We start from the raw sequence: 15,588 nt of genomic DNA, 5'->3' as shown, positions 1-15,588 counted from the left end.
AGTCATCCGAAATTGTTGGGTGGGGAAAATGTCAATGTATTTGGAAAAAAAGGCTCCTTTTTTGTGTAGCGGACACTGATGAGAACACATTGTATAATTTTTCATTTTAGTGTTTGTTAGTGAATGTATTTACATGTAGTATTTTATAATTATTATATTTATTATATTTTGTCTTTTGTGCGTACACAAAGGAAAAGCCTTGTGGGACATCTTCCTCGGCGGTAACATCTATTTCATCACTTGAAATCCACATTTCAAGGGTCTCCTTCATGTTGCCGTTCAGCAACTTTTTGAAGAAAGGACTGGCCTCTGAGAGGACTCGTCTGCGAGCTTTGAATTCTTTGCCATCTTTGACCACCAAAACAACAGCGCATGGCTAATCGAGTGTGTCCTTTGGTAAAAAGACTGAGTTCACTTATACTTTCCTTCCTTCGGCTTGGAATATCTTGCACTCAACTATCAGCAGATTGTACTTCGGCTGCCATCTTACATGTAGATGCAATTCCTAATGTTTAGTGTTTAGTTCTCAAAATATTATGATGAGTCATTGTAAATTGCTGATTCATGATAACTGCCTTAGAATATTGCTTCAGGGTTTGTTGTTATCTAATTATCACTCACAGGTGGCCTCAGAAACCATAAATCAATAGCCAACTCGTGATATGAGAAACGGACATATTTCATGTAAAACATGTGACAAGGCAGTCAAAAAGATTTTAAGGAGTTTGTATATTGTCTAACACAGTAAAAAGTTTACGGCAATCATTAATTTACCAAAATCCATTAAGATTTTAAGGGGTAGCGAATGGTCCTTTAAAAACCCATGGTCTCGCAAAATTTTCGCCGAATTTCACGGGTCTCGCAGTCTCGTTTTTTAGCGGTTATGTGCGTCTCGCAGTCTCGATTTTTCTCACAAAGCTGTCTTCCAATCTCCATTTTTTTCAAGGCTGAGAAAGTCGTTAAGTGCCGATTTGTTTATTTATTATTTTTTTCTTTTTTATAAAGTTAAATGACGTCACAATATCTTAGAGCCTGAACGTCTTGAGTTCGCATTTAAAACACTTTAAAGTCTCGGTCTCGCAACTGAAGAAATCAAAATGTCTCGGGCTCGCGAAGAAAAACGTTAATCTCGTCGTCTCGCAAAGTCTCGCATTTACCATTCGCCACCCCTATTTTAGGTAAAAAACTTTGGCCGGTTTTGATTGTAACAGTGACTAAACGCAATGAGTTCTAACATAAAACTCTGAATGTGTTATATACACAGTAATTAAACGTAAACAACTATGATCAACTTAATTTCTAGCTAATGAAACAAAATCCACATTTTATTTTACGTCTCTTCGCCTTTAGAAATACCCTGGCGAGTCAAGGGATATTCTAATATCGATGTTTCTGTCATTAGGACTTTCCTCTTCTAAATATCTTTCCGGAAATTCTCAAAAAATGTTCTTAATATCACAGAATTTTTTTTGAATACACTCGAACCTCCGGTTGCGACCGCCTCTCGTAAGCGAGCATCTCTCCTCAGCGACCAGTTTTCCAAAATACCAAAGTTTCCAAGTCAAATCACTATATTTGGAATCTCTTGTAAGCGACCACCTCTCGTAAGCGACCCGCAACCGCTTTTAGAACTAAAAGTTTGAAACTTTCCTTTGTTTTTAACCTCCCGTAAGCGACCACTTGACAGATAATGGAGCGAAAAATGGATAATGAGGTGTAACATTCTCGTATTTCTTGCTAGTACAAGAAACGGAAATTTCTCAATGGGAAAACCGGATTTTTTTTCTTGAATTGACTTTTACATGAAAAAAACATAATAATAATAATAATAATAATAATAATAATGGCATTTCGGGCAGTATATTCACAGGGTGGCTCTTCGCCTGCCCGATGCTAACTAAATTTGCAATTGTAAAAAGATTAAAAGATATCTAAGAATTTATATCTATATGTAAACGAGATAAAATTGTGTTTTAAGATATGCTAAAACATTGCATCGGCATTGGCGCATGGGTTAAGTCTCGGCAGTTACCATATTCTAAAGAGGAAAAATTTTGATCCGTTACAGTCTAAGCTCTCGTGAGCGACGACCTCCCGTAAGCGACTACCTATGCTTGACATTTTGGATGGTCGCTTATGGGAGGTTCGACTGTATCTCGAAAAAAAGTCTAAATATCTCTTATTTTTGTCGTAAAAATACACCTATTTTGAATCACTTAGGCCAAAATTTTCAAAAAATTTCTTACAGCACCAGGAGTTGACTGAAAAATTCAGGCACTTTGACGTTACCAGCATCCGCCAATTTGGAAAATTGCTGTTTTAGCGCTTTTAGTAATGTGGAATATCAGAGGGTAATTGCTGAACTGGATTGTTTCTGGCATACAACTTAGCACTGTTTCAAAAAATATCTCGAAAACTTCTAAATATCGCAAAAAATATCCGGCCTACTTCGATCTTTCCTAGGTAAGTCGGGAAAGAGGTAGGCCTGTCCCGACTTATCTTGGAAAGATCGAAGCGACTCTGTTCATAGTGTTTAAGGACTCGGGTTATTGTAGACATCTTCAGTCATCCATCCCGCTAATAAGATTCTTGAATTTCTCACACAAGAACAAGTCCCAAACTGAGTGAAAGGGCAAATCGTTAAGGTTTTAGATGAAACTACAAACCATGTGCTTTTTAGGATGACTTTGTACCCGTTAAGATAACCTTCTCTCAAACAAACGATGTGCTCGGCGATCTCTTGACCTCAGTGGAAAGTTAGCGAGAAAAACCGGTTCAGCATCTAAAAATATTCGAGTCATTTGGTGAGCAAATTGAGTGATTTCCACCAGAAAACAACTGCCAGTTGGGATCTTTTTGCTTTCTCCGAGCCACTAACGGATGTCCATAATGATTTCCAAGCCATAAATGTTATTTTATTATTTGAGAAAATGAGATGGTATGGAAATTTGAAATAATTCGCCGAAGAAATAAAAATACTTGCCCTTCCGAGGAGCACCAAGACGGCGTCTCCGTACAAAGCTTTATAAATCTGCTTGAAACACGTTTCCAAATAACACGCGATTGAAGAACTACACAAACCTAAATCTTGGCGGGGTTGTTTATATATCAATCATCTATCATATCTCAGATTCTTGACTTAATGTATTTAAAGGTTACGATCTTTAATTTATATTTTAATTGGTAATGGCAATAATAGTAATGGTAATTCTTTATTTATAGTGGCAACTCCACTTAGCTCAAAAGCTACCTCACAGGAAGCCCACTATTGAAATAACATAAATATACATTAATTAATAACCAAGTGAACAAAATTTACTTCCTTGGGTATTTTTCTTTGAGCTCTACGCGATGATTTGTTCTTGACATCACTGGATTTCTTGCAAGTGTAAGCTGTGAAAATTGCGTTCTTTTCCCAAGGTCTGTTGAAACTTTAAAACTAGCGATACAAGGGCAGCTCAAGCATTTAACCTCGCAACGCCGTCTTTCAGACAGAAATCCTGATTTCTTAATCATTGCAGCTAGCTTATGGGCTCGGTATGTTCTTGGTTGAACGCCGCATCTTTGATGTTGACTTGTAAAAGATACTTTTCAAGGAGCAATTCGAGGTGTAATAAAAAAAAAATTAGGTGTTGTGACAACAATCCTGGCGCGCCAAAATTCTTGAGTCACTTTGCGTTTTTGCCAGCATGACGTCTTTTTGGTTACCTTCCCCATCCCATCCCAACACAATATTGGTGGGGCATATTGATGTTGATCTATCCAATGTAGACGCACTATTCCAATATAAGAATCATTCAACCAAAAATTCCAGAACGAAATTCCTCGAAAATTTGAAAATTTGGGTATACCTGGAAATTTCCCAAAATTGAAACGGGTATTTTGGTCCAATGAAAAGCGCCCATATTTTCATACAAACGGTTTCACACGTACAAATACCTCGTGTTGACACGGGGCAAAACGCAACTCGGAAATTGTCTGCCGTCTGAAATTGTATCCCATCTACGTTGGACTACATTGGAATGCACATAATAGTCTTGGGCTTTTTAGGGACGGGTCATTATTTAACGCCTGGGCGGAGGGGGAGTCGGAGGATTTTGAGGGGATCATTTTATTTTTAGGATAACAGAATGGGAGATCAGTCATAAGAGAGAGCTCTAAAGGGGGGGGAGGGGGGGCGGTGGCAACCGCTAAATGTCACATGCCCATACAGACTTGGTGGACGGCTAGCTATTTGGCACTCTAAAAAGTAACTTTGCAGTTTCAAAGCACTTGGGATGGTTAGATTGCTGGTATGTCAACTGACATCAGATATCGGGATCCAGACTAGCAAAAACCACAGATCAAGAGACTGCACCATGGTGGCTTAATTATACTGTAACTACATCACAGCTGGAAATATTACTTGCATATCAACGTTAAAAGACCACTAAATGAACTAAATGTACACGTCAAAAGGTAAATATGTGTGCGAAGAGATTGGGGGAACACGAAATTTATCAATAGTTATGAGAGGGAATCACTTCAGTGAAATAACATTTAAAGGGGGATCAGCTAAATGTTACTGTTACTCCGACCGACCCCCCAGGCGATAACTAATGACCGGTCCCTTGAATGAGCTTGAAATGTCTAGCGCAAGAGTGCCTCGTGGCATAGTTTAGAACGCTTAGGAATACATATCTTTTCAAAACTTTGCAAGTATTTATTCCTGTTTTCGTTGCTTTCCTTGCTAGTTGATCGTGCTTTAGTGTTTGCCGATAAAAGCCAAAAGAAGGAAAGGAAGACAAATAATTAACAATTTAATACCAGAAGCAATGAAAAATCTCAAAGCAAAGATGCTCGACGAGTTTTTGATAAACAAGAATATTGCTAGTGTTACACTTTTGCGTGCAAGAGTTATTTTTTGGAAATTAAAAGCCCCTGGAGGTTGCAACTCTCAGTGGACTCTTAACAGTTATGGTAAGGTTGATCCAACAAGTTTATTTAGTTTTGATGTACAGCGAAAAAAAAAATAGAATTTCATTCATCTTAGGAAATACGATTTAAAGACTACTTTTATCGAGGTTTGATTTTAATAATCGATCAGTGGCTTTGTTTATTAGAACTACATGCAACTATTCTCAGCAAGACAGCTAAACATTAGGCAGTCCGTCACAGTAGCTAACGGTAAACGGCAGATTGGTGCTGATTTTGGATAATTTTTCTGACTCATTTTCTGATAACAAGAGCCAACAGTAAGACGAAATCCGATAGGAAATGGAGGGATTTCAGTTTTTAATAGGCAAAACCTTTAAACCAGAATAACTTTAAGTACATTACAATTCTTACTGCGTTTTCTAAAAGCTAAAGATATAAACAGTTGCCTGAGATCACACCAAAAACAATTTCCCATGGGAACTCGAGAAAATAAATTTCAAATTTCAGAGAAATTGTTCAAACACAGGTAACATTTCATCATCAGTTTCATTTCACCAGTACTTTTAATTCGAAGTGTTTCATATGAACTTCAAAATTTGTTTTCGACAGTTGGTGTTGTTAGAAATGATTTCGTCCGCTTATTACTCGAACTTGTCAGCGGTGGATTCCTTCTTAATTATAACATCGTCACGCAAGCATGGTTTTATTCCCAGAGTTGCCACAATGATCGCAGTTTTTGTTTGTTTTCATATTCCACAAAACCACTTCAAATTAATAACAATTTCAAAACCCTTTTAAACGAGAAGACATTATTAAAGTTAAACAGCGTTACCTAACGTGAGACTTGAAACATGAAAAACTTTATAAATTTTATAAGGCGCCATGAAATCTTCAGCGTTTGGGAAGTTTCCTCGTCACAGTACCCTTCCCAACCCCTGAGAGCCTTTTTGGTGACAAAAAGTCAGTTACAGAAAAAGATTTTTAACTTTATGAGAGACGTCTGTTTCCCTCTTTGAATCGCGCAAGGATTCTGTTTCAAAACGGATGAACCACTGAGTCACATCAAAATCTAATTAATTTGAGGTTGAACTTGCCGCCATGGAGTCTTCGGGAATATTTAACGAAGAGTTTCCATACCATAAACCAAGGGCCGTGGCTTCTGATAAACCATTAAAAAAAATTCTCGTTTACTTGCTTGTTGTCTGTCTATTTTCTGCATTAAGAAGAAATATTTAGGTATTGGGTTCTGAATCGAGAATGGGAAGAACTTCTTCAAGAAATGAAAATTTATGGATAGTGCTGAAGTTACGCTAAAATTTGTGGGGTTGCAGTTAAGTTACAGTACTAATTATTTTCTTTTGTTGTTTCTAAACAGTTTATTGACTTGTTATGAATTACATAAGACAGAAAAAAGTTGCTTGCTGCGTCCTTGCAATGTTCAGCTCTACGACGAAGCCTGTCCGATTTCCTGGCCTCAACGAACAAAGAACTTGGCTAATATTCAGCCCTCTTGACATTACGCTTAGTCAATAACCTATATGTAATGCTATGTTGGACTATGTAAAACAATGGGGAATATCTAATTATGTATGGTTCTGTAGGACTTTGCAAGGTTTTGAATGACATTATACTTTAAAGTTATTTTCTGGAATGTAACCAAGCTTAACGTTTGGTTATATTTGGTCATATGAGTTTACTAAGGACTTTGTATTACTATCAGGAAGGTGCAGGGCTCTCGGTAGGGCTATATCAGCTCAATTGTATGAAAGTGTATTGTTTTGTAGAGCTATATAGGCCTATGTGTGGCTATGTCAAGCAATTTAGGGCTGTAGAGTCTTGGACTGCGTGAAAAATAGCTCTCTATGACTATTTCTAACTTTTGATCGGGCTTATGCCACGTTTATTCCGGAGTCAATCGAAGGCTTGTTATATGGGTGTTTGAATCCTCCGAACTGTGCCTAAACGCATGTAGAACTGGAAATGACGAGAGGAACTCACTCACGGTATCATTCATTATTTAATCGTTCGATCTTTTGTGACCTTCGGGAAACTTCGGACCTCTGAGAAGAATGGAACGTTGTCGAACATTTTAGGTCATCCGACTAATTCGGCAAATCGAGCACTGTCGAAGAAGTCCACCGAGTTCGGCGAAAAGAGCATCTTCGGTAATCTTTGTTGAACATCTTCGGAAATCCGACTAATTTGGCAAATCGAGCACCGTCAAATCATGCACAGAATAGCTTCGGAAATAGGACTTATAATTATCACAAATCGAGCATTGTCGAAGAAGTCGGTATTTGCAAATTCGACAAAGAAAACATCTTCGGCAACCTTCGGTAACCTCTGCAAAAATCCGAGTAATTCGGAAAAATCGAGTATACCTCCAAAGAAGATAATCTTCGGAAATTCGACTAATTCGGCAAATGAAACATCTTTGATAAACTTTGGGAAAATCGAAGAGTGTCGAACATCTTCGGAAATCCACTATTTTGGCAAGACGAACCCTGTCAAAGCATGTCTAAGAATATCTTCGGAAATCCGACTAGTTCGGAAAATCGATTTACTGCCAAAGAAGACCATCCTCAGAAATCCGACTAATTCGGCAAGTAGAACATCTTCGGTAACTTTTGATAACCTCTAGGAAAATCGTACTTTTTCGAACATCTTCGATAATCCGACTATTTCGGCAAGTCGAGCACTGTCTGTCGCTTTCGAGTGGTATACCGCGGAATATCCACCCTCAGCTTAATCCCCGGGCGATTAGACTGAAGGCGGAAGATGACTGGCATTTGACGCCAACCTTTCAGCATCCTCGGAGACCAAGGGCAGGCAGTCGGGACGACGCGATATTTTCGGGCGACGCAATACTTTCGGGCGAAAGGTTACTTCTTGATGTAAACTTTCGCCCGAAAATATCGCGTCGACTAACTGCCCCTGGGTCTCCGAGGATGACCTTTCAGCTGGCGGGAAAGCTTCTTGAGCCGACTGTACGAGAGAATGATCAGCAGTTTCCTTCTCAAATTCAAGATGGCGGACGGTGAGTACTGTCGTGCAACGAATGTGTTAAAAATTGCTGTTTGCACAAAGGGTGTGTTAAGTATAAGTCCTTTTATGTTATTTTATTGGAATACAATTCCAGCTTCCTCTACGAAAAAGCGCTGGAAAATGTGCCTAGTCACTTCCTTCTTGTCTGAAGAGACGGTGCTGGACAAAACACTGACGCCCAGTCCATGGACTACCCAAATGGACTACCCTAAAATGGACTAACCCTAAAAATAATTTTCCAAATGAGTACTATTTAATGTTCTTAGCTGCTAGTATACTTAAATTACACATAACTTCCGCTTATGTTCATCCTGTACAGCTTCTAGCCACCATGTTGAATAATTGTACTTAAAATAAGCAGCTGCTGATTACAAAATGTTGCGAAAAGCGTAAACTCAAACCAAATTTCATCATTTGATTATCAATGGCTGTTATCAATAAGAGGTACCGATCAGTATCAGGATCACACAAGTGTAAACATAATAACTTGAAAAGCGATTGAAATGTGAGCGAGGAACCCAGTCTAATATTTGATTAGGAATAGCTCATTACTAAATGTAAATATCACACAGTGATTTTCTATTGTATTCCATACGATTCAGTCAGCCACTACACATGCACAGGCTAAAAGTTGACATGATAGGAGATGACAAGAATAATGGCTGAATAGTAAACCTTCCAGGGACAGTGACAAATTAACAATGTAGTCAGAACATTCAGTTCCTTTCCATCTATTAATAGCCCTTAATTGTTCCAAAATAATTTGCAAGCAAACAGCCTGAATCTGACTGTTTACAATGCATTTGAGAAAAACACTGGTTGCAGGTGTTATTATTATTATGTTATTCTGGCGTTATTATATTATTTTTACAGTTAGTCCATTTTAGGGTAGTCCATTTGGGTAGTCCATTGGGGTGGTCCATGGACTGGGGGCCAGTGTTTTGTCCATCACCACTAAAGACGCATGCTTAGCGACATTGTTGGAATTGTCCTCTCTAGAACTCTAGAGTCGAAGTAGGCAAGTACAGCGAAGGCACTGACTGTAATTCTCACTGAGTTACAATGTGGTTTTTGTTCGTAAATGTCAGGTCAGTCGGAGCAAACTCTTGAAGAAGTCTTAAAATCTATCAAACACATAATTCTAGTCGGTAAAGGAGGAGTTGGTAAAAATACTGTTTATGACACAGATAGCATGGACTCATTAAAACAAAGGAAAGAAGGTAAGCTGAAATCTTTGCATTCTGTTGACTTACCTTTACCTACATTAAGTCATTGATTCATACGCAGTGGGAGGGGCTGCGGGGTGGGGAGAAGCTTTATCGGACGATTTTTTATGTTTTGGATTGGTCTTGTTTTCGTGTTTCATGTTTGGGAAAGAGATTTGTTATCAGAATATTTACAGCATTGGCCACATGATATGTGAACTGGTGACACTTAGGGAAAAATCCTGTCTTGGATTCAAAATGTTCACTTTGCCTTTCCCCCAGCACATTCTGTCTTTCCCTGCCCTACCCAAGAGTCACCCCGGCCCAGTGAAAATCTGTGGATCTGCCACTGGTAACAGAGAAGTGTCTTCAAGAATGTATTGTTACAGCAGTACTACCTTGATCACAGTAAATGGCTAATCTTTGTGTTATCTCTTTATCTTCCAGGTTGGCATACTGGATGTTGACTTATGTGGACCAAGTATTCCAAGGATGATGAATGGAGAGGGAAAAGATATACACCAGTGGATTCTGCTGGGTAAGTCATAACATAAAGGATCGTCTTCTGAAGCCATAATTTCCGTGGGAGCCATTCACTACATTATGCATATACTTTAATCTACACTCATACTTGTGTTTGATGTGAAACAGTGAAATAGTGTTTACATGTATGAACTTTAGTGGCTCATTACAGGAGAATTCCTATCTCCAGTGTGACAGCAAGAAACTGACTTAAAGTATTGCAGCTTCTCCTGCGTGGAATGCTGGTCTGTCAGGAGCCACTACCCCGCAGTGCTCTTCCTTGGAACTTTTATGGGTGAACTTGCTTGATCTTGGGAAGTTCTTTAATTCACAAAATTTTTATCATTTGCAGTATAAATGTTCTGGACCTGTGTGTTAATTATCATACTTTTCATATATATTAACTTCACTTTTTAAAATAATTTTTTTCACAAGATCAGCTGATATGTTATTGGATCAAAGCTTGCCTATGTTCTTTGCCAAAGGTGTTTGTAAGTATTTACTTAAGATCACCTGAACCCTTCTTTTTAGTTGAGTTCCAGTTTACACAGACAAGGACCAACGAATGGCTGTTATGTCAATTGGTTTCTTGTTATTAAATAACAGAGATGCCACGATGCTGTTGTGTGGAGAGGACCTAAAAAAATGGTATTTATTCGTTCATGCTCTTCACGTACATATTTTTTGCTAATTACCTTGCACTGTTCAAGCTTGTTAATCATAGCTAGATCTGAGTGTTTCATCATTAGTGAAACTCTACTGAAATCACTTCAAGGAGCTATGCCACCACATATTGATTAATTTTGGGGGGGGGGGGTGGGCAGTATTATGTCTAGTTGATATATATTACAAAATTTTTTATGTGACGCCACAGCTGGTCACTGAGTTGGCTACCAAAGTTCAACCCCTCGTCCTCGTCGTGGTAGCTGGTAACAGGAAAGTAGGGGATTGCCGTCCACGGCGAAGTATGGTGGAGGATTCGTTCCTCCGGGCCGCTACGGTAGACATGAAGGCCTGAACGGAACCCTGAAAACGCCTGGCTAACGGGGCTCTGGTGAAGTTTGAAGGGCTAATCACCCATCAAATGGATATCAAGGATTACAGAAACCATGGGAAACATGCACAAAGTCACATCTGTCTTTGGAGGAGAGAACGCCCCTTCGGGGGCTAGTATGACGCACCGATGTGAAAGCCAAAGGGAAGCAGCGATGCCGACCCCTCTCCTTACCCCAAAGACAACCACACTACTTGGCACGTGGAACGTCAGGACCATGTACGAAGCAGGTAAAGCTACTCAGATTGCTGCTGAGATGACCACTTACAACTTGTCAATTTTAGGCCTTTGCGAGACAAGATGGGTCGAGTCAGGCTGCATAAGGCTGTCAACAGGGCAGACTGTCTTCTACTCAGGTCACGAGGATGCAAATGCTCCCCACACAGAGGGTGTTGGATTTGTGCTGGTTCCACAAGCTGCGAAGTCACTCATAGGATGGAACCCAGTATCATCCAGGATAATAACAGCAAGGTTTCATACTAAGATCGGAAAAGCAACCTTCATTCAGTGCTACGCACCGACAAACGAAGCTGATGATGAAGCAAAGACTGACTTCTATGAGAAGCTGCAAGCTGTCATAGACAGAATAGCTAGAAAGGACTTGATATTGTTGCTTGGGGATTTTAACGCTAAGGTGGGGAGTAACAATACAAGTTTTGAGGCAGTTATGGGAAAGCAAGGTCTTGTTGAAATGAATGAGAACGGAGAGCTGTTTGCTGACTTATGCTCCTTCAATAAGCTTGTCATCGGCGGGAACGTTTTTCCGCACAAGAGGGTACACAAGGCAACTTGGGTCTCTCCAGACGGCAAAACCTAGAACCAGATTGACCATATCTGCATATCATCCAAGTTCAGAAGGTCATTGCTCGATGTTAGAGCAAAGAGAGGGGCCGATGTTGCTTCAGACCACCACCTTCTTGTAGGCAAATGCCGTTTGAAGCTGAAGAGCTATAACACTGGCATGCAGAAAATAAGCCACAAGTACAACATCAGGGTGCTGAAGGACGACGAGTCAAAGAACAGATTCCAACTTACCATCTCCAACAAGTACCAAGTGTTGGCAAGCCTGCAAGAAAATGAAGAGCATCGGGAGGAAAGGGAGAACCAAAGTACAGTCAACGAAATGTGGCAGGGCATGAAAAATGCATGGAAGGAGACGTGTGAGGAAACGCTGGGAAGAGAGCGCAAACAGCATAAGACCTTTTTGAGTCTAGACACCCTGAAGAAGATAGAAGCCAGGAAGAAGGTGAAGGAGACGTTGAATCACAGCAGAACACGAGCTAAGAAGGCAGAAGCTCGCATCAAATACTCGGAAGTCAACAAGGAAGTTAAACGTAGCATCAGAAACGACCGAAGAAACTTTGTGGAAGACCTCGCGCGACAGGCAGAGGAGGCATCAGGCAGAGGCGATGCAAAAGAGCTATATTCAATCACAAGGAAACTGGCAGGTGATAGAAAGATCCCAGACAGACCTGTCAGAGACAAGAGCGGAGAGTTGCTCACTGACCAGGAAGAACAGCGAAAAAGGTGGGCACATCATTTCAAAGAACTACTCGATAGAGCTGTTTGGCAAGATCTGGGAAATGAGCGAGATACCAGACGATTGGAAAGAAGGCTACCTAATCAAACTTCCAAAGAAGGGAGATCTGAAGGAATGTAAGAACTGGAGAGGCGTCATGCTGCTGTCAACGGCGGGAAAAGTACTGAATAGGATAATTCTGGAGAGGTTGAAAGTAGAGGTGGACGAACGATTGAGGGAAGAGCAGGCTGGGTTGAGGAAAGATAGGTCATGCGCAGATCAAATTGCCACCCTGAGGATCATCTTGGAGCAGTCGTTAGAGTGGAACTTTCCTGTTTATGCGACCTTTGTGGACTATGAGAAGGCATTCGACAGCGTTGATAGGGAAGTGTTGTGCAAGCTGCTACACCCCTATGGTATCCCAGAGAAATACATCACTCTTATACAGAAGACCTATGAGAAGTGCACCTGTAGAGTCATCGACAACGGAGTTCTTTCAGAACTGTTTGAGATGCTCACTGGAGTGCGCCAGGGATGCTTGCTGTCGCCCTTCTTGCTCCTGCTTGCCATCGACTGGATAATGCCGAGGACGACAGAAAAACATCAGGATGGCATACAGTGGACACTCACGACCCGGTGAGAAGATCTGGACTTCGCCGACGACATCGCCCTCTCTCACATAACCACAGGAGCATGCAATCCAAGCTAACAAGACTGGCAAAAATCTCAATGCAGACGGGCCTTAGGATCAGCAAATCCAAGACGAAGCTGAGAGGGTTAACACCAAGATTACAGACAGGATAGAATTAGATGGGGATGAAATCGACGAGGTGGAGGACTTTGCGTACCTTGGAAGTAACATCAGCAAGGACGGTGGATCTGATTAGGACATACGAGTGAGGATCGGAAAGGCAAGAACTGCATTCGCCATCTTGACACCTGTTTGGAGATCAATTTAGTGATTTCTAGAAAGACCAAACTACGGATATTTAATACCAACGTAAAGTCGGTCCTTCTTTACGGCTCTGAAACGTGGAGAGTAATAAAAGCAAACTCCACCAAACTGCAGACTTCTGTCAACAAATGCCTGAGATCCATAATGGGCATCCACTGGCCAGAGGTCATAACAAATGAAGAACTATGGACAACAACTGAGCAGGAAAGGATCAACATTCAGATAAGAAGGCGAAAGTGGGGTTGGATTGGGCACACCCTCAGGAAAACTAACTGCAATGTCACCAAGCAGGCACTGAGATGGAACCCACAGGGGAAGAGGAGCCGAAGCCGTCCCAGAAACATCTGGAGGAGGACGGTAGATGACGAGGCGAGCAAAGCGGGCTACACCTGGTGGCAGCTTGAAAGGATAGCCCAAAACAGACCAAGATGGCGAGCAATGGTTTCCGTGGACCTATGCTCCACGGGGAGCGAAAGGGTTTAATGATGATGATGATGATGACAGCTGGTCACCACTGGATCTACAGTGTAACTATTTGTACCAAAAGTTATGCAAATTCTTTCGGAAACACTGTGGCTTTTCTAGGCTTTTGAAATGAAAGGAAAATGTTTGAAATGAGCAAAATATTTTACTATTATTTTAAAACAACTTTGTTTCAGGCCAGTGCACCATAATGTCTGCAATGCGTTTTTATTAACGATCCTTAAAATGAAGCAAATTCTGTAGAGTGCTACAAACATTTTCATGTTCCTGCAGACTTCCTCGAGTTCTCAAGTGACAGTTACCGGTATTTTTTTTAAGCAATAATCAAGCAGTTTCTATCGGATATGTGTTGGGGTGAACTGGATTACCAGCTTATTGATACACCTCCACGTATGATGACTATATAAAATGTTATTTTCAGAGGCTTGTGATGTACTGATGTGTGAGCTAAAGCGGCCCAGTGGTTAATGTCATACACTGTAGATCAATAGGTCTGGATTCAAGGCCTGTTCATGGGTCTTTGTACTGAGTTCTTAAGCGAGAGACTTGACTTACAATGCCTCTCATCACATAGGAGGAGAAATGAGTACTAACAAGTTGTTGGCTATCTTGAACTGCAAACATATGGGGATACTAGAGGGTATCCAGCAATAGACTAGCCCCCCATTAAGGACGTTTAAGGGAGAAGTAACAATACTCCATACTAGGAGACTGGAGCTGACCTCCCTTGATCGGAACAGATATACTCTTTATTGTTAACTTTGCCGATAGTACAATAGTGCACATTCATTTTGCTGTATTTAGTGTAATCCTACATGTATCATTATTTCTCTGTTCTAAGATTGGTTTTGTTCAATCCACGAACATCTGATGAGCACATAAATGATTACAGTTAGTAGAAAATCTGCAACATTACAATCCAGATGGAGCAGTTTTTGTCATTACTCCTCAGGTATGCATATTAAAGTATGTTATTTTGTAATAAACTTCCTACAAATGCTGGCAATTTTATTTGTAAGCTTTATTTGGATTTCGGAAAGTTTACGTTTGCTTAATTAAGGTATTTTGACTAATACATCATGATTTAGCCCTAAGAGCATTGACGAAAGGCCAGCCTTTCACTAAGGCATTTACTAGCCTTTTAACAGTCAATCAATCCAGGTGGAATCGGCTCTAATCATTGTTTGGCCAAACCTAAGATTAGTTTAGTATCAGTTGATTGGCAAAATTGGTCTCCAGTTTTGAAATTTTATCCCTCATTTTTTCCCTTTGTTCTCATAGAAAATTATCAGCAGTTGTTCCTGGCCATGGGATAATCCTCCATCTTCAATTGCTTAATAAAAGATTTGCAAGAAATTTACCAGAATGAACTAGTATGTAATACTTGGCATTTTGATAGATTTTTGGATAACATTTCTGTTGTTTCTCAGGGTGTGACAGTGTCTAACATCAGAGGAGAACTAACATTCTGCAAGAAAACTAAAATCCCAATCCTATGGTGGTCGAGAAAATGAGTGGATTTGTCTGTCCTCATTTGTAGTGTGACTGTCAGCCTCCTATACAGATGCTCATTGGAAGAAACACCCAAGGGGGGGTACTCCCATATTTGGGCTATATAGGTTTGTGTCATAGGATAGGGTATAGTTTTTGGGGGTTCTCAATCCTTAAATTGGGTATCATTTTTGTCCCAGTCGAGATTACAATTATTGCATTCACAGTTTGATCCCGTAATAGACAGGGTACTTACCTAAATTGTGTCTGCTAACATTGCAGTGCGTAAATGCCCAGCTAAACGGAAAATAAGTTCTTTAGTTGATGCTTTTAAACATCCAGTGTCACAGGAGTAAAATACAGCTGACCAGTTCGTGCTATTCATAGTTTTTGTTTT

At 40.3% G+C, this 15,588-nt stretch overlaps 1 protein-coding gene across 4 annotated transcripts in view; it reads left to right on the top strand.

Annotated features, from left to right (window-relative positions):
- LOC145487406 (uncharacterized) overlaps nucleotides 1-15,588 on the top strand; it is a 59,465-nt gene that overhangs the window by 30,386 nt on the left and 13,491 nt on the right. Inside the window, exon 21 of one of the 4 annotated variants that reach the window (XM_081466177.1) lies at nucleotides 1-108. This exon is cut by the window's left edge and continues 1,209 nt beyond it. The exons of 2 other annotated variants lie outside the window; for them this stretch is intronic. The gene's annotated coding sequence lies outside the window, so the exon portion shown is untranslated. Of the gene's footprint in view, nucleotides 109-15,588 lie in introns of those variants that run through there. One more of the 4 variants, XM_081466179.1, reaches the window with a different exon arrangement.

Source organism: Orbicella franksi, chromosome 5 (genome assembly GCF_964199315.1).
Source record: "Orbicella franksi chromosome 5, jaOrbFran1.1, whole genome shotgun sequence".
NCBI classification, from domain to species: Eukaryota; Metazoa; Cnidaria; class Anthozoa; order Scleractinia; family Merulinidae; genus Orbicella; species Orbicella franksi.
Note: the sequence above shows the minus strand (reverse complement) of the source record. Positions and strands in the feature narration are given on the sequence as shown.